The sequence below is a fragment of the Bacillus rossius genome, chromosome 1 (genome assembly GCF_032445375.1).
Source record: "Bacillus rossius redtenbacheri isolate Brsri chromosome 1, Brsri_v3, whole genome shotgun sequence".
Taxonomy (NCBI): Eukaryota; Metazoa; Arthropoda; class Insecta; order Phasmatodea; family Bacillidae; genus Bacillus; species Bacillus rossius.
Genome location: NC_086330.1, coordinates 359019619 through 359045871, shown reverse-complemented (window position 1 = coordinate 359045871; position 26253 = coordinate 359019619).

The following is a 26253-nucleotide window of genomic DNA, read 5'->3' as shown; positions in this document are numbered from 1 at the left end:
GTGATTTTACAACAACAACAACAACAACAACAACAAAAGTGAGCTAGTCTTTTAGAACTCTCCAGTGATGTGTAAACATCTAACCTCGGTAATGAACAAATTCATGTTTTCTCATGTTGCAAATACTCATATTACGAAGCTCTGACAAGAAATTCAACGTAGAATTCTTTAAAATAATGCCGACCGTGATAAATATCTGAAAAGTATTCATTTTAGGGGAATGCGGTAAAACTGGTAATCAGAAGACTCTCTCGTGTATTAAACAGTTACTGGGTAACGACAACGTTTAATCGTGTATTACAGAGAATTTGTCTTCGTTCAAGCGTAACATATAACTGAACGGAATGCCTGAAATTGGTGGCGATTATCTGAAAGATAAAATTTACCCTTGTGAAATCATCAGCATTCGATATAAAATTTAATGACAGTATTTACTCTTTTGCGGTCAAAATTTTTTATATTATACTCTTTTTCAATAAGAAATTACAATAGCAATTGTAACGATACAAATTCAGTAGGCATAGCTATGATCATATCTCTTCTCATTTCAGAAATGCAGTGAGGTAATGACTTTCACTTGATATGACTAAATAAAAGAGCGTGATAAAAGCTTAAAAAAAATTCAAACTAGTTTTTAAATCTGTCTATATTTCTTTACTAGTGTAGTGTTTTTTCAAAAATGTTTTTTTCTATATTTGCTTTTAGTTATTTTAGTAGTTATTTGATGCCAGTTCGTATGTCTGTTTTTTTTTAGTTATAAGTACTCCTTTAGGCACGTTATGAAAAAAATTATTAGAGTTAATTTTTACGATGTGCGCGCACCATGCAATGATTTTTTCAGAGAATGAAAAAAGGGTAAATAAAAATTAAAATTATATATGTGCTTTTAAATCTTATACTTTAGTGTTTGTTATAATTATTGGTTAATTATTAAAAAACATTTATTTATTGTAAATATTATAATAGAAATTATGTTTATACACAATGCAAGTGTATTTTCAAGTTTATTCATATAGGTGCAGTTATGTTCCCGTATTCATAATTTATTTGTAATATAAATTATAAATTAATATATTATTATTTTGAAAAAATATTAAAATTAATTAATTTTAATAAATATTCGGCATATTTATTGAATTTATTTTTAATTAAAATTTATTTTCAATAATTTTACTAAATTAAATAATTAATTTTATATACTGATTATGAATTTTAAAAAAGATTTGATTGAATTATTCTTTACCAACCGTATTTATAATATGACTCCAGTTCTTTTATTATTTTATGTCTCTTAATTATTTTAATGCAAAATTAAAGTTAGTTTTTTTTTTTACCACGCCAAGTAAGTATGACTTCTTAAGCGAGTAGCTACATAAACACAAGAAACTTTTTTTTATATTATCTTTTTCGGCGGAACACCTTATGACGAGAGACCTGAAAAATTCGCGGATTAATTTCGTGATATGCTACAATTCAAATAATTATACCTTAGCGCTGCTTCTGCCACTGGTTCACTGTTAATCTGGATTAAAGAGGGCCAGTTAGAGACCCTCGCTCAAAGAAGTGTCGAATCACAGACACTCGGTCGAGACGACTCACAAGTCAGCAGTCAGTGAACAGGTGGCATTTGCCCGAGTGTGTAGAGTGTAGTAGAGTCTATCCTGGAAGTCATTGAACCCGCGAATTTAACAGGTCTCTACGTTATGACGTTTCCCCGTGTTTTCGGTAAAGGGGTTTTATGCGAGCTTCGTGGATTTGCTGGCTGTGTTTCGGGCAAGGACCCGCGGTGCTGTCTTGGTCCTCGCCAGACGTTTGTATGCCGGTAGCGTCCTTCTCTTCCCTTTCCTTTCCCTCCTTCTTTGCCGTGTTATTTCCCACCCCCTTCCCCGTCCTCCCTCGCTGAAACCCTATTTTGCCCTCCCACCAAGCTTTTCCTCGACGACTGTGATGGATGACGGACGAAAAGGGAGAAACAGAGAGGCAAAAAAAAAAACCGACGGGCATTTTTCAGGAAATACAGTCTTCTCGGTAGCAAAGAGGAGAATTGGTTATGTGACAAGTGAAACATTCCGACAGCGCCATCGGTCTGGTGACGGGGGGAGAATGTCGACACTTTTCTGAGAACATTTCGTTCCGTTTGTTTTCCGACAGGATCAAATTAAATAATATTAATAGCAACAACAGTAATAATAATATTAATAATAGCCCTTCAGCAACATGTAGCCGGTTGAAGCTCTGTGTTATGTAGAATGTCGGTTTTATGATGAACTGCAAGCCACAAATCAGTACCTGCAGGCCCTTTCACAGGGAATTTTCTCACTTTGGATTTAATTTTTTTTTTCCTTTTTGAAGAAACGCAAGTCAAGTACTGCCATTGTTGATGATGATGAAGATGACGAAGACGGTCTTGGTTATGATGATGTGAATGATGAATGTGATTGTGACGATGATTATGGCGATGATAATGAAGGTTATGATGACGATGACGTTATGACGATGATTGTGATGACAACGATGATAACTATGATTATTATTATGATGAAATTATGATGATTATGACGATTATGACAATGATGATAACGAGATGATGATGGCGATGATGACTCTTATAATCATTTTGATGGTGATAAGATAATAATCTTGTTGATTATAGTGATAATGACGATGACGACAATGACGTTGATGATGGGTTGATCGGCCAGGAAGGCGTTGCTCTGAGGGGAATGACCAAGCAGGGACTTGGAAGTATTAGGTAAGATGATCCTGCGGCGGTTCACAGTTGCCTTTCGCAGTATGGTAGTAAAGGAAAAAAATAACAGACATTCTTGAACACGTGAAAAAAAAATGTTTGAATACCTTTCAGAAAAAGTTGTTTAATATTACTTAAATGTCAAATTGCCCAAATAATTAAAGAATTTTTTAATGACATGGGAAAATTAATTGGATTTTTAAAATTTAATTTAATGTATATTGAAGCAGCTGAAATAATTGCTTATAAACTTAAAACAAAGTTTCGTTTCATTAAAACCAATTAATTTTAGTTTTTTGTACGTTCCAGAAATGTTTAAATGAAACTCGGGCAATTAATTATGCAAAAAGGATGCACTTGTATATATTTGTTGATGATTAAAAAAATAAGCTGCTCTAAATTTTTACTTATTTAACAGACTTTAACATACATATAAATTATTGACTTCAAACAAAAAAAACCTATCAAACAAATTATACAATACAATATGATGATTGAGTATGGTCAAGTTTTGCCATCTGAGATGTAGATGATGGATGGATTGTCCCTGGATCCTTAATTCGCTGCCTCGCAGCGAGAAAAGAGGGAGAAGAGAAAGAGAAAAAGGAATTTAGCGGGAAGGGTGAGAATCCCCTAGTGGGATGGGTGGTAGAAAAAGGGGGGAGGGGAGCGCGTTCATGCACGGTCACGGAAACTCTATTGTCACGGCGGACGGGACTGGAATGGGAATAATGCCCCCCCCCTCCCTTTTTTTCCCCTCCAAGAAGGATTACCGCTGGGGCTGCCTGCCTTCCTGCTCGACTACACGCACGCCCGCTCCAAGATGGCGCCGTGTCTTATCCCGGATAAAGTTTTATAGAGGCGCGGCGCACGGTGGCATTTTTACCGCCGAGACGTCGCCGTCATTCAACCCCTGCTTATAGTCTGTGTTGTGTGAAGCTGGACTCGAGGCCTCCACACCCTATCAGTCCAGCTCGCCGTTTGGACTGTTCAATCCGAACTGACAGTTTGGACTGAACTGAAGCCTCTCCCAAACACACGATCGGTCTTGGTGTTGCTTTTGGTTGTTTGGATGTGTTGTTTCTTCGTGGACAGTTTAAGAAAACTTTGCATGCTGCAGTTGCAGTTGTACTTTTAGTTAGACAAAAGGAAGAGAAAAAACCCAAAGATGTCTGCCACGACATTCAGCTGATGGGACTGATTGTTTGGACTGGCAGTTTGGACCGGAGAGACGTTGTTCCACAAACGTCAGTTTGAAATAAGGGCTCTCGAACCTACATGTTAGATTTGATGGGAAGCCATCAGTTCGCCATTCCATTAAGTTCCGACAGATCAGTCAACCGTCCTTGCTCATTTGGGAAAATTTCTCCTGCAAACGTTTACCAGGCTTACGATCATGTACGCCAAGCATTTACACATGATTAAACATATTCTTAAATCTTTGTTAATTAAATATATATTCGAATTACTTTGCATTATTATTTACTTTCGTGTCTCAGACAAGACATTTTTTTCTCAAATATCAAACTTGCGTGTATAAAACGTAATAATTCCTTCTAAAAATGTTACATGCTCTATCGCTCGTAACAATTCGACCATTCGCGCCTTCAACTGCTTAAAAAAAAAAAAAAAAAAAAAAACTCTCTGTCAAGGGTTGACACTTGGGTTTGGATGCACAATAGGGAATAACGTATTTTTTTTAAAAGTTATTATTAGTACGTTACATTCTCCCAACTAAAATATACACGTTCTAATGTATGGAAATCAACAAAAACCGGCAACGCATTTGAAGCACAACATGGCGAAGGCCGCTTCACTGCATAGGCTATTTAATGCAACCTAAAAACGGTAATTTCTCAGAAACCAGAAGAAATTAAGAAATATTGTTTACAGGGTAAATACATCAACGTCTTTAGCGTTTGAAAAAAGTAACTTCTAAATTGTATTATTTTATTTACGGAAAAGCCGTGACGCGAGAATTTTCCCTAGTTATCCTTAAACATTTGTGTAAAATTACACAAGCTGTATTAGTTTTTTTAATATACAATAAAAAATGTAAAATTACTAAAAGTTTGTATTTGTAATTTTACGAAAAAAAATATTTACGGTGTGTGTGTAAAATTTTCAAAAGAATCGTTAATTTACACGGCAATCGTGTATTTTACACCAATTTGAATCATCAGAATATCAACATACGTTTGGCGTAAAATTACACGTTGTAGTTATTCTGCACAAGTAATGTGTAAATATACACAAACTGTGTGTATTTTTCCGAATCACACGACAAAAATGTAAACATACACATACACCGAATGTAAATTTACAGAAACTTTTACAGTGAAGAGTCAGTAGCAGCGGCTGGTAACGATTCAGTAGTGCCGAAAATGTGCTATTAGGACCACGACGAGTGTGTCAACAAATGTTTTTCATAAATAATTTTTTTAATATCCCAGAAAAACCTTTAATCCCGCGGAGATTAATTCGTTCATTATCATCTTAAAAGCTGAGTCCTTGACGTCCCTTTTAAGGGCTCCGCCTACCCGGGAGCACACATACGGTGTGCAGAGTTTCAGGAAAAACAACGCGATTCCAAAACCACTCAAGATATCCGAGTGGGGTCTGCTTACGAAAAGCATTTAAGAGTTCCCTGAGGGCCGAAAAGTACTTTTGATTTCGGATTAAGTTTTTTAACTGTATTTTTAGAAGAGTTAAAATGGTTAAAACGCATGTTTTCAGAGAAAATTTTAGGCGTAAAACAACCTGTAGGTACATATTCTTGAAAGCACTTAAGGAACTTGCATTACATCTTTAACTTGATTTCTCCGCCATATAATGTTACGGTCACCGCCCAAGTTTCACAGTTATCCTGTGACGACGAGAAGACTGCACGCTACTAGTTCAGAGGCGACACCGCGCTAGAAGCACCATCGAGCGTCGCGCTTATCATCCCGCCTCACTAACACACATACACCCCTGGCGAGGCGGGCCCCTTAATGTATTCACTGGTCGAAGTGCCCCCATGAGCGATCACACTTCCAATATACATCAAAGAAACTGTAGCTTGATCTCCAGACCACTTCATCTTCTCCGTCATCGCGAAGTGAAAGACTGTACATTTCTGTACTAATCCTCAAACCCGAGGCTCAGAATAATTGCTTAGTGAAGCAACCCCAAGGTTGACAGGGATTTCATCATCGCCAGTGTGGGCCTAGGGGCCCGAGTGCCGCGACTTGGCATCGAACCCCGAGGCCCGTTTAGGAGTACCAGGTCGCCTATTTGCGACCCATAACCTCCTGGTTTGACCTGTAAAAGTTTTGTTTTGACGTTTTTATTGTTTTCTAAACTATGCTGCGAAGCAGTGGTGAATGCAATTGGCCTTGTATATTTAAATTTTTAAATTTAATTTCGTGTGTCCTCAAACCCGAGCAACACGCTACCAGGAGCGCTGCAGTCCCAGCCAATTGGTGAGCTGCTGAGGGTTCAGACCGCCGCCCCAGGCTGCTTGGGCCCGGTATTCCAAGACGTTCGGGTAAGACGGCGGATGAGCACTGGCTGGTTGGGATAGGACGGTAACCTAAGATGCGGGCCGTATTACAGTTCGTGGTCCGAAATCGAATCGTGCAAAGGAAACACAAGGCAACCGTTTTTTTTTTTAACAAACGGTGTCCTGCCGCGAGGCTGGGAACTGGTTTCAACGCATTCTAGCGGACGTTGTTTCGCAAACCATCGATACAATTCCTAACGGCCAATGTACTAGAGATAGCAACACCGTCGCACAACAATGGAACAGCCTTTGTAATTTTCTCGGGTACTTTTTTTAAGTTGCGATTATTTCCTGTTATGACCATTAAAGTGTACAAAATGAATTCAAGGGTAGTTCCGTTATCACAATGTTTTTTTTTTTTTTTTTTTTTTTTTTGGCACAGCAACACGCTTGTTACGTCACCCGATGATCACAAAAGAGACGAGTTAATGGCGCCAGGCGCCAGGCGCGGGTCCGCCATCTGGAAGAAATCAACGGAAAAGTGAGCTCTGCGCGGGTCGTTACCATAACGCCGAAATATCATAACGCCGAATGTCAAAATAGACCACAACGCCAACAGCTAGAAAACTGCTGTGTACCACAACGCCGAAATGAATATGTGTGTGTTTCTTAAATGTACCTTAACGCCGAAATACCACAATCAAACCTAACCTTACATAACCTAACCTAACATAGCGTAATATAACCTAACCTAACTTAACCTAGCCTAGCCTAGCCTAACCTAACCTAGCCTAACCTAACCTAGTCTAACCTAACCTAACCTTTGTGGCAGTCCTACAATGACATTTTTCGGCGTTAGTGTATTTCGGCGTTGTGGTAATTAGACGTTGTGGTACACAGCAGTTTTCTAGCTGTCGGCGTTGTGGTAAATTTGGCATTTCGGCGTTGTGGTATTTCGGCGTTGTGGTATTTCGGCGTTGTGGTGCGTCCCCGCTCTGCGCATGCGCGGAATTTGGGAAACAGATCGGCAACGGATAGGACACCAAAATCCGTTCCTCTAAAATAATACGTCACTGGCCTGTGCCTTGCGTGCACTAGGAATACGTTTAGGGTACAGGTGCAACCCTTATTGTTGTGTCTTGGAATACCGGCCTAGGAGTTGAGCAGGCGCTACTGGAAGCAGAGTCGCCGAGGAGTATTTTCACTGCGCTGTAAGGTGGATGGTGTTAGCCAGCTGCGAGCAGCCTAGTGTGACAGAGGCTTTGAAGTGGTGGTCTCCCCCGTGCATGAAGAAGATCTGTTAGTCTATAATTATTAGATGCCTACAATCCAAAGCCAACCCCCACATGATTGATAAAATAAGACGAAAATTAATGGTTTCAATTCTTGGACACAAAAATCAAATAAAAAATCCCCCACAAATAAAATTATAAGAAAATTAATAAAACTATTTTGTTAATGAAATACACACTAACCCATATAAATGTTCTGTAGTTTGGATACAATATTGCATCACATATGAAATTTTGGCTTTTTCGTTTGTGCAATTGTCCTCAAAATTATCTATCAAAGATTTATTTTTCCTAACTACGAAAATAATTATATACTTTATCTGTATTTGGAATGCATTTGAAGAGTGCAACTTGCACAAGTAGTCCTTATTGTAAACAGTGAATCACAAATTGTCTTATTCAATTGATATTCATTAATGTTCCTAATAAAAACGATTAAGTTATTACGTCTTGATAACTTAGAAACAAGTCGAGATTAAGATGGTTTTCTCTCAGCGTACTCAAGTAAATTACTAACAAAAAAATTATTTTGGAATGCCAAACTATAGGGCCGATTGGAGTTAAGTTCTGAAATAAATTCAGACATATTATAATTCAACACGACTAATATGCAACAGACAGCTTTCCTATAATATAAAAAAAAACATTTTGCGAATAAAACTACCAATTTGGCTTCTTGTTTTAGACTGCTCGATCCCCCTGAAATAGCGCGTATAATACGTGTTTGGGACTTATTAAACATATTTACTTTTATCATCTAATATTTTCTTTTCCTTACATTCAGATAGTGAAGACTGTCGTTACAAACAGCAGGTCTGTCTACATAGTGTTATTTGTCATCCGCCGAAGATGTTTCTTTCCGATATTATTTGTGCTCTGTTTCTAAGTGACAGGTTTTATTGTCCTGTTACAAGTTTGACTTTTCAATTTGTCTTCTTGCATCTTTCCCCGGAAATCTTTTGTACACCAATATATTCAATGATCATTCATCACTTCCACCTACTCCTGTTCAACAGTTGGTTAGACTATATAATTTTTTTATATCTAATATTTTATTTATGCGATATGAGATAGTTATTTCTTGTCTTGACATGTCATACTTGTAAACAAGCTGCTCTAGAACTCCATCTATAATTTTTTATATTCTTTATAACACCATTTTTATGTCGCAAACAACCTGTAGTGTTCCTTAGTTTACAACGAAGTAGCACTATGGACATCGTAATATTTGTCATGGTAATTTTACTTAATTACTTAAGCAAAAAAGTTGAGAGGTTGTATTTTACTTTGCTGGGTATTCTTTTGTAATTTTATAATTTCAATATTTTTGTATGGAAAGTCATAAATCACATGTTTTCCCAAGCTTTTTTTTAAAAACAAATATGCACTCATAGACTCCAGTCCTAAAGTGCTGGGAGGAGATAACTGAATATAAAATAAATTTTGACTATATCATTGCCCAAGCATGTCACTAGTAAAGCCAAAAGCCAAAAGATATAATTCATATGTACTGTAAGCTGGATTGTAAAAAATTGTCGAGAAAAATTCTAAGATGGCGGGGCTTACTTATCCATAATTTACCTAGCGTTTTTTATGTAGTAACGCACCTTTATTTAAAAAATGTGCGCTGGCTCTACTGACTGGTAATTAATAAGAAGACGTTCAAACTAATTTTCTTAAATAAATAGATTACAGTTAGAAAAATAAAAAATTTAAAAAAATTGTTTTTTGAACCTCTGATTACAAATAATTCTGGATACCGTAAAAAAAATCATAGTACCTGTGATAACAATTAAAAATGAAAGTTTTTAACAGTAGACAACATGAAGACCAAATTAAAGGGGGGGGGGGAAAACATGCATTTTTTTTTCGTTTTAGAATAAATTCGTGTACATGCCGCAAACAAAGTTAATAGACAATCGTATGTTACAGTCTACCGGCTTCTAAAATATGTTACCTAAACTCACATTGTCAAATAATGTTTTGGTAACGAAAACTTTTTTTAATATCACGATAGTGTTAGTTACAAAAAATGTTTTCAGTCAGTTCAAACAATTCTAGGGTAAAAAAAAAAAAAATTCTAGGTACATAAATACATCTATGTATTGTTAATACAATCAATTTTTAGTGTTGGTTTCCACAAAATATTTTTTAGCGATCACAAACCAGTTTTCTCACATAAGTGCCAAAATATGTTTTCATCATAATTATTATTTTTTAATTATGAATATAAAAATATTTAACATTTCAGATGGTTAAATATGTGAAATTCTACAACAATTCAAAGTTAATCGAATTTAGATCTTTCTGACATTAAGCTTATTCTGTAAGAGATAAGAAGTGACTAAACTTAACAAAATTGTTTTACATAAAAAGTGATAATTTTTATGTAAACTTAAAAAAAAATTATGTCCGAAAAGATAAGTTTTTGAATGTTTTACTTCCAAAAATTAGAGCTTTTCTTCATGAAAAAAAAAATGTTAAAAATATTGATTAAATAAAAAAATAGCGATCAATGGCTGTATAATCTGACTGATGAGATTCCTCTTATATTCAAACAGGGGTTTTCTTTTTTCTAATGGATCATGAAGAGTATTTTTCAATATTTTATTTATATATTTTTTCAAATTTAAATTAAAATCATTAGTTTAAGTATTACTAAATCACTGTGGATCATTAAACGTTTTTATATTACATGGTAATCATTGCATTAAAAAATTTATATTGACATAATTAATAGAAGATTTTTATTTTGTGTTTTTATTAAAATAGCATACGTATTAAAAATAATAGAAAGAAGACATAAAATAAACTAGTAGCATTTACGCATAATTAATATATTGTAATTTTTTCCCGGTAAACATAGTGTTATTGTGTGAATCATGGCAAAAATAATAACAAAATTTAACAGAAAAAATGAAAGATCTCACAGACATATTATCATTTAAATAAAAAATACCCACGCGAAAATTTTCAAAATTAATTCAAGGCAATAAGCTTAGAGAATTAGGCTAATATTTTTTATGCTAATGGGTTTGGAATTAATTTAATTACAATTTCCTGCTTGCGCCAGTGTCTTAACCTAAATCCGAAAAGAAAAGAAAAAAACGGTTTTGAAAAACTTCAGGTGTTTCTCCCCGCAGAATCAACACCACCGAGACTCAAGGCCTTCTCACCCTGTCGCCCGGAGCCTGTGACGTCACGGCTAAGAGGCCAAGGGAGGGTTGTTTGGGTAGGCTCAGGAATGTGTAACGGTCAGTGCAGCCACTTGCCTTGACCGTAGCAGGGGTGTTTCCGCGGCGCGTTGTAAGTTACTTTTAAATAATTTCGTCGCGAGTGAGCATAATAAATGTGTCATGGTGTACAAGTGTTGTGTTCCACAGTGTCGTGGAAATTATGACTGTGGTCCGACAGTTCACGTCTTCAAATTTCCCGACAGTGAAAATAGTAAGAATGCGTGGTTGAACGCAATTCCACGGGAACACTTCATACCCACAAAATATTCCAGGGTAAGTTGTCATTAACTCTTTACAGTATTTGTTTGCCAATAGTGCTAATATTCAGGGGATTTTGCCGTTTGTTGATCCGTAAGTGTTTTAATCAATCAGGTTTTAAATCTATAAAACATACAAAATGCGTAGACAAATGGAATTACATTAAAATAGTATTCAGCAATAAGCTTGATTTTGTACCGTTATCTTCCGCATAGTAAAATTATCTATTAAAACGCACTTAATAAGTAATAATAAATAATATTACGTCATTTCCGAAACTGCATATTTTGTATGAACCGTCATGTAATTCAATTTTCAATAAAATTATTTGAAGAGGGTTTATTATTACACTAGCTTTTACCCGCGGCTTCGCTCGCGTTATGTCCTTAAGTAGGTATCAAAGATCATTGCAAAGAAAATAAAATAATATGGTAATTGTTTTTTTTTATTGCGTGACTGGAATCATCAGTATTTAAAAATTCTAACATCCGATTTAGCTGAAAAAACTGAAAACATGCTTCATTGAAATATGTTTCACTATTACAAAAAAAAAATATTTAATCCTAACATTTTAAAAAAGTTCAAAGTATTAACGTAGAATAAAAAAAATTAATTAATATTCTGCCCCAATTGTGTGATCCGAAGCCTCGTTCCATTGCATAGTCGAGGAGCATCTAGATTTCATATTGTAGGCCTACATTTAGTTTCATTTGAAGTTTATGTGAGGGTACACTAGAAAGTTCAAGTGAATTAAAAAACTCCGAGGATATGAAGTGATTTGTTCTGTATCCATGATTGTATCTATTGACAAATACTCTATTTCCCTTTGCACCTCTTAAAATATAAGTGTAGATTTTATTAAAGATATAAATTTTTTGGCACCAATAATGCTCTTGCGTACAACCACCGATCACTATTCAAATTTTGTTACAAGTCCGGGAAAACTTAAGTAATTAGATCCACCTCATTTTCACTAAATTAAAAAATTCGAAAGTAAAATATAACCTTCAGCATCAAGTTCATTTTGAAGCATTTATAAACTTTGTTCATTTACGTATATTTGTAGATGTAGGTATAGAAATGTTTACTGACGATGGCCGAGTTTATTTACACTAAATAAAATTTCTATACAACAATTAACCATTTCGATCACTGCCTTAAAAGTACCAAGCATTAAACTCTGAATTCGTAGGTTTTCTTATAGTGGTTATGTTTTTGTTCTAATAAAAAAGCTCTCTATTGACAACAACACTATTGCTCACGTGCATAAAATATTTCTGAGTCAGATATTAGCATAGATATTTTATATAAGACAGCAGAATCCTTACACAGGCTGCACAAATACATTTTTCCATGCCAAATTCATGATTGTATCTTAATATAAGCTACATAATTTGCTATTTTATACACGTGTTATATAATTCATGTCAAGTTAAACTACACTCCCTGAAATCGTTATAATTGTAGGAACTGTCAAAAGTATACTATACACCCAGCATATAAATTAAACATGTGCTTTGAGAAGAATTTAAGTTACTTTTAATTTGTTTGTTCTCACTTCCCTTGATACATGTATATTATTTGTATCGGTTTAGTGTTTACCGATGTGGCTTTTATCAAAAAAATAAAGCACTAAATTTTTTGCTCCGGTGTGTGTGTCAAGAAAACTATTTAATTATTCATATAATTTTTTTTTAAATGTTTATAAATACAACTTTGTACGGAATATACCTTGACAACTACTGCAATGTGTATAATAATCTATAATATCCTCTGCTGATTTAAGTGAATGTAGTTACATTTCGTTAGCAACTATCATAACAGTCGTGCTTAATAAAATTTCATTAAGAGTAATATAAGAGTAGCGGTGGAACGAAAGGCCGGGGGAAACGCGTTCACGTGAAGAAAGCAAAGTCCGCGCGCCACGAGCCAACCGCCTCCTACCTGTGACGTCACGGACAGGTTGTAAGGCCTTGAGTCTCGGTGGTGTTGGCAGAATCCGGATCACGAACGCGCCCATTTTGAAAAGCACTCCAGTCGAACGTTGGAGAAGAGTTGAAATAAAAAGAAGAGGTGTCGGCCGGGCAGGGTTGCAGGAAGTAGGTGAAGGTGGATTAGGGAAAGGGGGGTGTTAGCGGTTCGCCGCATTAGAATCGGACGTGCGCGCGACCCGGCACCCATCCGACTAACAGCCCCGGGCGGCAAAAAGGCGTAAGGGGGTTTCCCGCCCAGGCGAGTTGAAGGCGAGGGCAGGAGAGCGCACCTGGGTTGGAAAGAGGGTTAAGAGCGGTGATGGGTGGAAGAGGAGGAGGAGGAGGATGTAGAGGGCTGAGTTAAACCGAGCCGAAAACAAAGCAAACAAGTTCCCCCCCTCCTCCCTTCCTTTTTCCCTCCCTTAACCCTTCTCCTTTCCCGACCCAACGGTTCGCACTCGAAACTCAACTCATTGAGGGTAAAAGCTTTGGCGATTTCCCGGACGCTCTTAAGAGAGAGAGAGGGAGGGAGGGAGGGGATTGGTAAAGGGGTATTTTGGGGCATGGGGGGAAAGGGCGTGCATAATTAAACTGCGAGTGGGAGCTCTTCGTCCGGCCTGGCGGCGGAATCCCAAAGCTCGTCCGGTAGTGGACCACGGTCATCATGGGTGGAAGTTGAACCAGGACGAGGGGGCGAGGGGTTGTGACCCCTGGAGGCCAAAAGAGAAGTGATTGTCGGGTGGAGGAGGGTGAAATGGGGAGAGGGGAGGAACTTGAGAGTAGGTCCGCCGCTGTAATCCGGCTGTAATCCAACTCTCTCGGGGACGGGACCTCCTGTAAACAGATACTGCGACCCCGCCACTCTCTCTCTATCTCTCTCTCTCTCTCTCTCTCTCTCTCTCTCTCTCTCTAGCCTCGGGGGCACTCGGAGGACAGCACTCGCCGGCCATCTACACTTCCGGAAAGGACAGAGCAAAGCATGCCTACCGTGTGGGGAAACAAAAAAAGAAATCATCAAGCCGGCGGGGCCTACAACTTAACAGCGATAAATTCCCGACTTCCGCAGTGCCATGTCCTTTTCGCATGATTTGAAATAAAAAGTACCTCGGGCAATTCTATAAAATGTAGCTAATAAGTGTTTAACTAATTTAAATTTTTAAAATAAACTTTAAGTTAAAATAAAGTTTCAACCATAGTGCGTACGAACAAAGAGCATGTAATTGTGTGGTGATAAAGTTTATGAGTGGGAACTTTGTCGCGAAACTCTTTAATTTTGTGACGTCAGTCGCAAAATGACTAAAAAAAGATATTTTTTTAAAATCAAGTTTCCATTCTGTCAATTCATAACATAGAATTGAAATATATTTTTGACCTTTAAAGTTCTCAAAACCATTTCATAGTACTCGTGGAAGTGATTAACCCAGTTATAAATTAGCAGCTGTAATAATACTATCGAATCCATTTAAATCATTTCAAAAATACAAAATAATATTGTTAGCTATGCCCTTAAGGCTCTGCTTCGTCCTTCCAGTTTGGTTATTACATTTTAGAGTCATTTTATATCTAGGACTATTTATGCATTGAATATTGTGTGGCCGGTAGCCAAAATTATTCTCGTCAGATACACGCTATCGTATCGGCTGTTTGTTAAAAGATAGGTAAATATAAGTATATATATATACTTATAAATATATATATATATAAATTTTTGTATGAGCTACTAATTACTATGGGCATTTATTTTCGGGGAAAGATTTCGAGAATAACTGAAGGGACACTGTAGCGTCGGCTGTGTTTCGTAATTTCCTCCAGCTAATACCTACCTACTGCCAGCACACCAATCACAGCCACTCAGTGTGTAAACAAATGCATTCTGAAGGGCCCGGTCAAATATGGCAACGGCTTCTCTCGTAGAGCTACCAATTACGGGAAGCCTAAGATGTACATCAAGTTCTGTCCCTGCCCGAACTTGCCCGAATATTCACCTTCGGCTAACCTCGGGTTTATTTAATTATATTTATATTTCTCTGTTTATTTGAATGTAGCTATACTAACCTAACTAACCGTCCATAGAGTTTTAAAGTGTTTTAATGTAGGTAACCTAACCGACCACTTTTAATATTTGAATTCATTTTTCCTGCGCAAAAATAAAACAAATCCCGAGGTTGGCCGAAGGTGAATATTCGGGCGTGTTCGGGCAGGGACCGACCTTGATATAGTACATCTTAGGCTTCTCACCAATTACAAGGGAAAACCACAGGTGTGGCCTATTTTGCATTCTAATGGGCGTTCCGATTCTTTCGTGAAAATTACCTGCCCTTGGGTATAACTTAACTTAAGAAATTGATATATGTTGTACAGAATGTAAAAATAATAATATATATTTTTTTCTATTTAATAGCTACCTAATTCCATACAAAATTATTAGTTTTCATTGAAATTATTTGAATAAAAATAATTGTGTGTAAATTATTCCAAATTTATGATGTTCAGCTTCAGAAAAAGTTTCGTGAAAAGCCAGGAGGTCGCTGAGTTATTACTTTGGAAGAAAATGGTTATATGAGCAGCAAAACGAGCTCATTCGTTTCTTTCTCGTATTTTTATGCCTTGCTAGACGAGCAAAGCATTAGCTGAGGATTCTCGCAAACAGCCTAGAAGAGCGGTACTATATATATAAATTCATTTTAACATTGCTGATATATTTTCTCTTGCCGTGAATAAATAAATGAGGTATTTTTATTTTCAGTATGTGTAAAGCAAAAGAATATTAAATTTATTTGCTTTATGTTCTTTCAGGCGTTCTAAAGCAATTTTTGGAGTCGTCAAACAGACATTTCTGGCCAAGCTTTGCAAATTTTTATTGCGACATTCCATCTGGTTCTAGCAATCAGCTGTCCAAGGTCACATCTCCGTTTCATTCTCCTTTCCTACGAACACGCCGTATCATCCAAAAAAAAAAAAAAAAATCCGCTGCTGCCGTGATGGAGCCAGGGACGTTTCTAGACTAGTTTACACCCAAGGCACCGTGTTTTTAATTTTAATTTTTCAAAAGATCCATACTAAAACCTTTCCCGACGAAAACTTCACATCATCACCACATATTAATTCCACTCCACTATTCCAAATGCATTTGCGATCCAACCTAAAAAATAAATAGATTTATTTGCAGTCATCTCAATTTTAAACACATCGCAAGCTGGATACCAATGACAAAAAAAAAATTAAAAATATTTGACAATAACATGTACAGTATGTATCGTATCTTTCAATATAAATAATTCAGTTCATCTGCACTGCAAAGTTTTTTTTTTTTTTTGTGTTCTGGCACTGCGATCTTGAAGAAAATAATTGTTACGAACGCGCGAGAAAAAAAAACCACGATGCCAGGTTCCGAGCTGGCTGGCGGCCCGGCACGGCCACTGGAGTCACGCGCCGTGTCACGTGTGCCGTCCACTGACGTAAGGCAAGCCACGTGCGCCTGGCCGGATTACAAGGGTCGTCCCTCCCCACTCCGCATCCCACGCACCGTCCTTCCTCGGCGCTTTTATCTATCGCTGAGTGGCCTTGGGAATTCTGCGGGCCGCCGCGCGGAGTGACGCGAAGTAACACCGCCTTTCTCGAAGTTTCGGGCGTCGGTCCAGGATGACGCGACTCGTCACGGCTGCTCTCGTCGGTTCGAGAAGGGTGCCCTAGGTACTTGAGCTGCGTCGCCGGCCTCGGCAAGATTCCTGCGACGAGTTCCGCGAGCTCCGAGCGAGTTCCGAGAGTTCTGAGATTACCGCGAGCGAAGGGAAGTGCGACATCGGGGCGAAGAGTTTAAGAAACCCTCTCAAGAGTGACGCGACGCGGGGTTCGACTGGATTGTGAGAGTACGGCGACTGAGTGGCGCGAGACTGTGTGTGGACAGGCGCGAGGTAAGGGGCGAACCACTGTTGAGCCTAGCTCCAGTGAGGAGTGCGAACTGCGGAACTTGACAGACATTGAGTGACTTGAGGATAAACATTGTTAAGTGCCAGTAATTGGTGGGTGGTCATCTTTAAGTACAATTGTTTATTAGTAATGTAAATATAAGTAATTAATCAAACTGCAATAAAACCTAATTGGGCTCTCTCTTACGAGCCAAGTTCTTTCCACATTATAAATCGTAACAATATGTAGTAACAATTACTCTGTCATTTTAGTGCCCCCACCACCCCCCCCCCCTTTTGCAAGTGCGTCGCCCGAGGCACAATCCCCATCTACCCCCTTCTAATTCCGGGTAATTTCGGACCAGTTATGACGCAGTTCCTGCGCTGGTATAGGTAGAATGGCTTAAAAGAAGAAAAAAAAACATATTTATGGCACTTGACGGGCTACAGGTAGTTTCGGAACAGTTGCGATGTTTTGGTGCGCATGGTGTGGGCAGGTCGTGTCGGCAAAGTTGGCTTCATTCTGTTATTCCATGCCATGCGACACTTTACTCAAACAATCCCAATGGTCGGCGAAAAAAATCATATATTTGCATAAAGAAAATAATGAAAGCATAGTATTTTTTATGCAAAAACAAATGTCAGTATGAAATAATAAATAAAAACATTGAAATTAATTACAGTGTCGAAAATAATAAATAAAATTGACTCGTGATACCAAGATAGAATAAAGGAAGGATATGTTTAAATGCAGCTTGGTATAGCCTACGTACCTACACACAGAACAGCATTACTGGTGACAAGCAACACACGAGCTAAAACTTCAACACGCAATAATTATAAATATATTCGAGGGTAGCTTCACTATCATAAAGTTTCATTTGGCACACCAATACTTTTGGTATGTAACCTAATTTTTTTTTTTTTTACGAATATGACTATACACGGGTTTATGTTGCTACAAGTGGTTCCGCCATTTTTGTCCCACATTCCCGTTCTATTTTTAAAAAAAATATTACTCCTATAAAATGCCGTATACCGAGAGCTTAGATGTTTATACATAAAAAAACGTAGATAGTAAAGTTGTACTATAAAAAAAAGTTTGTTAATAGTTCATAAAAAGCATGCGATGGAAATTGAATTTCATTTTCGCACGAGTATTTGTTTTAAGGTGCACGTTAAAAAATATTGGAAAGCAGAAATTCTGTTGTTTTCTACTACAGCTTTTTATTTGGCAAGGTAGGTTCTTTCGCGGGCCTGGTATGTCGCGGAACACCCTATTTTTTTTTTGTTCGGAATGCACGAAAGCGAGAGGGTAGAAAACATAGGTACGGCGCTGAGCCGTATCGGAAAGCGAGTTACCTACCTCCTCTTTCCCCCTTTTCGCTCCCTTCCACAAGGTCGCATTATTTATTCCAAAGGGGGCTCCCGCGCGCTCTCCCCCTCCCTTGCGTCCTACGTAACCCAACTTCTTGCCGCTGTGCATACTTACGACGTGTTTGTTTGTCGTGCGCGACGGACGCGACCAGCAAGTGGGAGCACCCTGTAGCGCCGAGTACCAGGCGCGGAGGTCTCCGTAGTCCATCCCAACAAACGAGGGCACTTTTTTTTTTTTGACGTGACAACGTCTAATAAATCTATGAACGCCAGCTGCACGAACGAAAAAGTGTCCCGTTACGCACATTGTACGCTTGCGCCGCATCTATCTCTCTTCCACTCGACTGTTTATAAAGTGAAGTGAAAAGTTAATGTGGTTTTCATTGCATATCACAACAACAATTTCGGCAATAAAGGTTAATTATTCTTGCATTTTAAAAATCTGATTACTAGTATAGTAATTTCAAGTATTAATTCTTTTAATAATAAAATAAAAATGATTCAATTTTATTCATAAAGCATGCAATCATTTCATCAATGTTTTGTTATGACGTCGTCAAGTTAAACTATCGTCCGTAAACCGACTTTACAGACAACCATTTTTTTTTTGTTGTTGTTTCGACAAATTCACACGAGGCGTTGTCCGCCCAATTGAGGGGCAGATCTCCGTAGCGTAGTTGGCAACGCACCGGGCGGGGGCTCTGGGTTCGAACCTCGGGTAAGACATGGATGTAATTTGATTATTTCTTATAGTCTCCTTGGCGCTTACCCTTACACCAACAATCAAAACTACAATTTCAAAACGACGCGGGGTTACATAAAAAAAAAAAAAAACAATAAAGGGGGAAAGATGAATGGTGGCTGTCAAACTTGCCCGTGTGCCACCCATAATTTTTAAAAATAATATTTGAAAAAAAATAGTCGTGTGCACACTGGCTTAAGGCGCGAAGGGATTTTGGGTTCGAGTCCCGGGTGAGCCATAGGTGCAAATTTGTAAACGTTTAAATGTTGTCATCGGTTTGTCAAAGTCAATAAAACTGTCACACTAAGCTGTCAAACTATAAGAAATGATAAGTAAATAAAAGAAGGATGCTTCGCTGGTTTGTGATAACTATCACCAGCCAGCCAAACAATTATTAAAAAATATATATTTGACCAGTGGCTAGTGTGTCCGTCTGGAGTGGCCAGGGACCAGGGTTCGATCTCTGAACGGAGAAGGAGCTCTATCAAACCTTCTCCCTGGGGTTCAGGACTTGGTGTTTGTGATGTCCCTTTCACCTTCATCCCTCGAAAGGCAATGGAAAACCACTGCACAATTAACCTGCCTTTGCAAAGTATAGAGACGTCTCGATACTCAATAAATAAATATATTTATTTTTAAAACAACTTATACTCAAGATGACTCACTATACTACATGTAATTTATTAATCGAACTTTTAAAAAAAGTCTCTTTTGTACAGTTTTTGTATTATATTTATTAATCGTATTTATCAATTTAAAAATATTTTGAACCTAAATGTATACTTGGGGGTATCACTTATTTTACACTTATTTCTCTGGCGTGAAACTAAAGGCGGTGGTGCTAGAACTCCGTTCAATTAAACATAATCCAGACGCTCAGAGTTCAATCTTGAATAATTTCTCTATAATTTACAATAAAATTATTATTCAGTTCCAACCTCATAGACGCAGTCCATCCTTGGAAAGGACTTTAGACCGTAAGTCGTATATAGATGTTTTCAACTTATTTTGTCGGGTAGAACCTGCAGTCGAAGCTATATGGATTTGAGTCTGAATTCTAACAACTAAGTTCATTATCACTTCACTATTAATAGGTTTACTACCTCTCCCGGTATAGGATGTTTTACATGCAGATTGTCGCTGCTCTGACGCGACAAGGAATCTTCGAAATAATCGCACAAAAAATAATTGTTCGGTTTTAGTTTCTTACCTCCATTATTTTTTAATCAGATCTGGATTGATATTTTTTAAATCTATACTACCAAGACAATACGTACAAAAAAAATTCAAAAAATTTCAATTTTTTTTAATTATTACATATTACTGTAAATAGTTTTTCTGTTAGCAAATAAAATTGTTATACCAAATCCAACGAAACAAAATTGCCTATCTGTAATATTTACTAAATGATTTAAATGAAATAATGTTGATGCTGTTGACTTGAAACTCAGACACTTTTCACGTAATTACCCCAGTATTAATTTAGAGTTTACTCAAATGTGATGTCGCAAATATGTCCGAAAATACGATGGTATTTCAATAGCAAGATCTAATAGCTATTGTAATTGTTTCAATTTTTTATAGTTAAGTTAAAAAATTTAATTTATAAACACTATAAATAAGTCTAATCCAATAAATGTAAAATATAATTTTTTGATAAATAAAATACATGTAATATATTGATTCATTGCAAATCTATGTTTTTTAATTAATTTTTAAGTTTTTAAATCAGTTGAGTGTTGTCTTCAACTTGAAAATAAGTACTTAAATGATTAAATATACTGAGAGGTATGTTCTTATGTTAGTTATTCCACTAAAATGTTTGTGTGTTTTTTTCTGCTCCTGAACGTAAAACCAAAAATGCAATTTACAGGGAAGCTTTTTTTTTTTGTAATTTTAACTTTAATTTATATGTAATTAAACAATAATTTTTTCTATCTTTCACGCCTAAATTACAGGTACGAATTAACTAGTCCATGCGAACAAAGTCGTAGTCTGAATATAGAATTCTCAAAACTACTCGTGCCAGCGTCATTTCACTGGAAAACTTTGAATTTTACTCCAAGCGATCTGTAACGCACCAGTTTTAACAGTCCCCCCCCCCCCTCCTTACCAAATCGAGTATCTCACCAGAGGCAACAACTACAAAAAAAAAAAACAAAGATAAATTCTCGAAACAGTAGCGACGTGACAGAGTAATAAAGATACTCGGTATTATTCATGTCTCCCAGCTGAGAGTTTAGTATTTTGGCACCGCTAGCGACGTGTGTACAACAATCTCTCTCTCTCTCTCTCTCTCTTACACACACGGCCTCCCACAAATCCCTGTTCTCTTCGGCGACCGTACGGAAAGGAACTGGAGCCAAATGACTTTTGGCAAGGAGACGAGCAGCGGGTTTTCATTTATTTTTTTCCTGTGGGAGGGGGGGGGGATGAATTTCTGTTTTTTCGTTATGCCTTTCCCCCTCCCTCAATCGCCTCCTTCACCAACATGTCCTCGCAGCAGGGGCGGCGCGCCTCATAATAAATAACGTGTAACAACGCTCGGAAAAATTCGGAAACAGTCGGGCCAAGGGGGGTTACTCTCTTATACGCGTCTGAGGTATTCATGAGTTTTTTTTTTTGCCACGATATGCAAATGAGCCAGAAAGGGAGAAAACCGATGTTGTGCGCTGGAACATAGGTTATGGGGCGCTTCACCACCGACTCGTAAAACTTCGCACAAGAAAGTTACTGTACAGGTGCTGACCCTCCCCCTTTACCCCCCCCCCCCCACGGATCATCAACACCACCCCTCCACAATCTCTTCTGTGGAAACCTTCATCGTTTATCTGTCGTGCGAACACGCCTCTGCCGTTCACTGCAAAGACCTGGAACCAATCCAACACACGAATTTCTCAAGCACAACACACCACAACAGCAAGAACAGTCAAGATGAACTTGAAGATACTCAATCTAACTAACTGCAATCGCACATTGTGATAAGCTTCAGCACAAGCGTGGTATTGGTATTAGAAATTCTACAGTAGGTAGAGCCACAATATTGGTCTGAATCATTTGGTAGCAAAGCAGACTTAAAGAACGTGTGTGTGTTTGTGTGTGTTTATATATATATATAAACACACACACATATTACATATATATATAATTAAACCGTTCCAGAGTGCTCCTTGGTCGATAACAAGATCACATCCTGTGATGAGTTACACTTGTTATCTTTAAAAGATTTGTGCAATGGGAGTGCATGACTTGATGTAAGTTTTTGGACATACGCCATTGCTAAGAACTTTTTCTGTTGAAGAAAAACTAATAAATAAAATAAATAAATAAAAATAAAAATAAAAATACTCAAAAAAGATACAAAAAACACACAAAATTAAGCAAAACAATTGCTGTTGTCAACAAGGATATGAACACCACAAAATATTCCGAAACAGGAATATGGTCAGCAAACAAAGAAAAAACAAAGAAAAATGTACTAAGAGAACGAAAAAATCCCCACAAATGATGACAACACAAAAATATTGAAACCCAAAATAATTCAGCACAACAGTTGAAGCGAGACAAAAAACATGACAAAACGAAAAAACAAACAAATACAATAGTTTTACCTAAACAGAAACAAGCGACGTTTCGGGAACTGCTATCTGCTCCCGTCCTCAGGCAGAGACGCACATGGTACGGAAACACAGGTGCGACTCCGTACCATGTGCGTCTCTGCCTGAGGACGGGAGCAGATAGCAGTTCCCGAAACGTCGCTTGTTTCTGTTTAGGTAAAACTATTGTATTTGTTTGTTTTTTCGTTTTGTCATGTTTTTTGTCTCGCTTCAACTGTTGTGCTGAATTATTTTGGGTTTCAATATTTTTGTGTTGTCATCATTTGTGGGGATTTTTTCGTTCTCTTAGTACATTTTTCTTTGTTTTTTCTTTGTTTGCTGACCATATTCCTGTTTCGGAATATTTTGTGGTGTTCATATCCTTGTTGACAACAGCAATTGTTTTGCTTAATTTTGTGTGTTTTTTGTATCTTTTTTGAGTATTTTTATTTTTATTTTTATTTATTTATTTTATTTATTAGTTTTTCTTCAACAGAAAAAGTTCTTAGCAATGGCGTATGTCCAAAAACTTACATCAAGTCATGAGTTACACTTGAATGTGTAACCACCTCCCACCTCTCATTGTTTCTTAATCATAAACATTTTATAAATATATATATAATGTTTATGATTGGACTACAATGACTCTACGCCAGTTAAGAAACAATGAGAGTTGGGAGGTGGTTACATATTCAAGTGTAACTCATCACAGGATGTGATCTTGTTATCGACCAAGGAGCACTCTGGAACGGTTTAATTACATATATATATATATATATATATATATATAATATGGAAGCAAGTTAAGTCTTGCCTGGAGTGAAATGAATTCACGAAATAATCGTGGCTTTAGTTTTAGGTTTAACTCTTGCCTAATGATGTGTTATTAGTAAAGCCGTATCACGTTTTCTGCAAATAAGAAGCATCCTTACTAACTGGAAAACAGGTACTTAATGTCTTGTTACTATATGTCTACGAAACTTGTAAAAGTCTACGCAATGAGCTGTCTAGATTTTAATTAGTAAGGAAGACAAACATGACAGCAAATTTGTTCAAGCTACTCCATCGGAATGAGTGATAACCAACGGATCATTTCAGTGAAAAATTGCACTGTTCGATCAGTTACTTCAAGGGTTTTTGTTTTGCGGTGTTTTTTTCTTTGTGTTTTTTTCCATCCAAACCACAAATTTACAGTGAAATCAATTCTCAGGGAATCTACCGATTCAGTGGTTATCGGACGCTTTATAACTCAAGTTTTAGCACAAAACCGTTGACTGATTGCAATCCTTTACTCAGGTTAGGAGTGCAGATGATTGTTGATTTAGGTCCTGCAGTTTCAACCAGTACGACGGCAAGTCTGCAACGTAGTTTATTGACTTGACCATAAGGGCTATTAGACGGTTGATTTATGCATTATGTCACCCTTACCACTCTGTTTACCAAGAGCGTACGTAGAATTCCACTTCGAGAAAGAGAGAGAAAAGTGAGGGGGGATAATCACTTTTCCCTCTGTTTGCTTTCAAATACTTTCCTATTTTTAGGATTTAAGGGGAGGCATATCCCTGTCACTTACTTCGATGCATCTAACTTGTGGCAACGCATTTCGGACATCTCGCGTTTGAATTCCAGGCCAGACATCATAGTTTAGGGTTTTCAGTAATTTCCTGAAACCATTACCAGCAGCGAGCGGCCATACAAGCTTTACTAAATGCAGTAAAAACTCGTTAATCCGCTCCTCGTTGATCCGGATCTCCGGATAATCTGGATCATAACTTGAAGAAATTCTATTTAATGTTCACATAAAGAGTGACAATTGCATATTACATCTATGCATACTAAGACGGTAAGCAAACGTTAATGTACCTGACCATGCTTCAAATGCCATACAAGTTTGTAACGGAAGAAAGTTGACAAATTCTTTGAATTTTTTTTAAAAATTATTTTTAATGACTTGCAAACAATATAGGAAATGTTTACTATGTAATTTTGTTACAAAAATATAGTTCCTTATCGTAGTAGACGGTAAGTGTTTATTTAAACTTTTTGTTTTGCTTATTACCTAGATTACCTGGATTATCCGGAATGACTTTGTTACCAGATAGTCCGGATAAAAGAGACTTTTAACTGTTTACGGATCCAGAGTGTGGCCGCTTTCTGTCCAGCTAAAGACTATCGCCATGTTTGCCGGACACCCAAAATACACAACGCTGGCTGAAGTGTATTGCTTTGCATCGTGGAAAAAGATTGAAATGACTGCGTTTTATGGAATTGACTGTGTTTGACGTCAGAATTGTAATTCATACATACTAACGATATCCAGGTGTAGTCAGGCACCATTTACATAATGTCACGGCTTAAGAGGCCACTCCAGTGTTTCAAGGGCACTACGCAACCCGCGTTAACCTCATAAGATTCAATGATATTTTCATTTTGCTTATAAATAATTTACTAATATAGATTTTGAAATGATGCTTGCTTGATATCTAAGACAACGATGCTCTTATCAAAGCCCCTGTCTTCAAAAACGTGCATAAATTATGGTTCAAACCTAGACAATACACTTATGCATATTAGTAAAGATTAGTATAAAACCATAATTTATGCACGTTTTTGAAAAAAAAGGGGGGGGGGGGCTTTGATAAGAGCATCGTTGTCTTACATATCAAGCAAGCATCATTTCTAAATCTATATTAGTTAATTAGTTATAAGCAAAATGAAAATAGCATTGAATCTTATAAGGTTAACGCGGGTTGCGTAGTGCCCCTGAAACACTGGAGTGGCCTCTTAAAATTGGCTTAAAGTGGCAGTATAATTAATTATTTTGATATTAATATTTCAGCTTTTTCACGAAATTTTAAAGAAATTCATAATGTAAGCACATTTAACTGTTTACAAAAGGTTTTTATGTCAACATCTTAGCTCTCAGTATAAGAAATTTGGTAGAAGTAATTTCGTTGAAAATAAAAAGGAAGTCGTGAAATTAAAATGTGGCACAAAGATGGCGGACCCATGTTTAGTAAAATAAACCCGTATATAGTCACTTTCGTAAATATTATGGTTCATACCAAACGTATTGGTGTGCCAAATGAAACATTATGATAGTGAAACTACCCTTGGAATATATTTTGTAAACTAAAATCGTCATAGCAAAATACAATCCCAAGTATTAAAATACCTAAGAAAACTGGAATTACAATTATCATAATATATATTCTCCTTCCATTCTCTAAACAGGCTCGACAGCACAGAGGAAGTGAACGCGCTTGTAATAGGCCTACTCAAAGGCCAATTTTTGATTTGGTTCAAATGTCGTGTTGGGTAAAAGTTACAGATTAATTAATTATAAAAATTGTATAGGCTAATTTTTCAGGAGACACTGTTATGAAGTCATTGGTAATCTCACATAACAGCGGTTAGTTTGTAAAGTGACCTAACCTAACCTAACCTAACCTAACCTAAACTAACCACTGTCAGAACAATCCTGAAGGGCTACCCATCCAAGGGGCAACAATTCAGACAACCTTTCAAAAACACTACTGTCAGAAAAATCCTGAAGGGCTGCCCTTCCAAGGGGCAACAATTCAGACAATTTTTCAAAAACACCACTGTCAGAAAAATCCTGATAGGCTGCCCTTCCA